Source organism: Priapulus caudatus, unplaced genomic scaffold (genome assembly GCF_000485595.1).
Source record: "Priapulus caudatus unplaced genomic scaffold, Priapulus_caudatus-5.0.1 Scaffold409, whole genome shotgun sequence".
NCBI lineage: Eukaryota > Metazoa > Priapulida > Priapulimorpha > Priapulimorphida > Priapulidae > Priapulus > Priapulus caudatus.
In genome coordinates this window covers 25,580-26,942 of record NW_014577470.1, presented here as the reverse complement: position 1 = coordinate 26,942, position 1,363 = coordinate 25,580, and the positions used below count along the sequence as shown (strand labels likewise).

Sequence of the window (1,363 nt, the reverse complement as noted above, 5' to 3'; positions counted from 1 at the left end):
TATTTGACACCGGACTCACGTTAATTTCACACCCTGTATATACAGTGGTGAGCGATTGAATTAAGTATCTTGAGTAGGCGTGTGTGACATGAGTAGCACCCATTGTATAGGAATGGTAGTTGAGCAGGAGATGAAATTGTCCTTCAGTGGAGTGAAACCGGTGACCGCGTAACTGTTACTGAGTAATTATATTGTTACGTTCTTCATTTGCAGGACAAACTGCAGAAGTCCAAGGCTCTGATAATGCCAGTAAATTCAGGAAACTACCACTGGATACTTTAGGTATTACGTTTTAATAATAATAAAAAATAATTAGTAACCTAGATAGATTGGGAGGCATTTTAATTGCAAACGTGCTACATATGTAGTTTATCGTAAATGTATCCTTTATTTATGCCACTGTAGTTATACATATAGAGTATTTTATTTATTATCTTGCTATTTCTGAATTGCAGTAAATGCATGCGTTACACATATGTCGTGCTTTTATTTCTGCTATTTATTTTTATTTCATGCTTATTTTATGCTAGTATATATTTACTTCAGGGCATTTATACGTGGAAAATTGCTTGGAAAAGGGGCGTGGCGCATGGAGGATGTGAGGAGGCAGACAGAAGGATACATCATTATGTGGGATATTTATTTGCAAGGTGAGATAATCCACTTCTAATGCACCATTTGATAAAATCAAATAGATCAGTTACTTGGGGAACTGAAATTTAAGACGTATATACAGTGATATATATAGAGATAATGTTGAGATTTTGGGGGTGTGGGAAAAGTAGTGCACATCGACTACTTAAAGCCCTATAAAACGGAGCAACCACTGGAAGATTGGCGAGAACCCCCGAGGGAAGAGCAGAGGGAGCCCGCGGACCATGTCGAGGAAAGTGATGACGAGGGGGAGGAAATTCCGTGGGAGATATTATTTCAGGAACCAGCCCTAGAGGAGAAGGAAACGATGGAACAGGCCTATGAAGCAGATCTGGGACTGAGGCGGGGAACGAGAGCCCGTAAACCACCGCAGAGGATGGATTTGTAGGAAAGGGGGCCATTGTTTGTTTGTTTGGTCTATTTTGTTTTGTTTAGGTGACCGCCAGAGATCATCGACTCAACGCGGTGGATGTTCTTTTGTTTGCTTTGGTTGATTTTGGTCTGTTTACGTAGGGAGCCATGGAGCTGGAGTGGAGGCCGAGAAAAGGAGAGACGATTAGCAGAGGGGAGGAGAGTGAGAGCGGCCGGCAAGCTCGGCCGAGGAGGGCGACCAGGTGGGATCATTGGCCCAAGGAGATTAGCAGCGGGCGGCAAGCAGAGCGAGAGGCGGCGCGGGAGGCCAGGTTCCACCAGGCGAGGGCGGCGTGGT

At 44.2% G+C, this 1,363-nt stretch overlaps 1 long non-coding RNA gene across 1 annotated transcript in view; it reads left to right on the top strand.

Moving 5' to 3' along the window:
• Nucleotides 1-125: 125 nt before the first annotated feature.
• LOC106810090 overlaps nt 126-1,363 on the top strand; it is a 3,343-nt gene continuing 2,105 nt past the window's right edge. The window contains exons 1-2 of the long non-coding RNA XR_001393951.1: nt 126-282; nt 547-650. This is a non-coding gene — a long non-coding RNA (uncharacterized LOC106810090). The remainder of the gene's footprint in view (nt 283-546; nt 651-1,363) is intronic.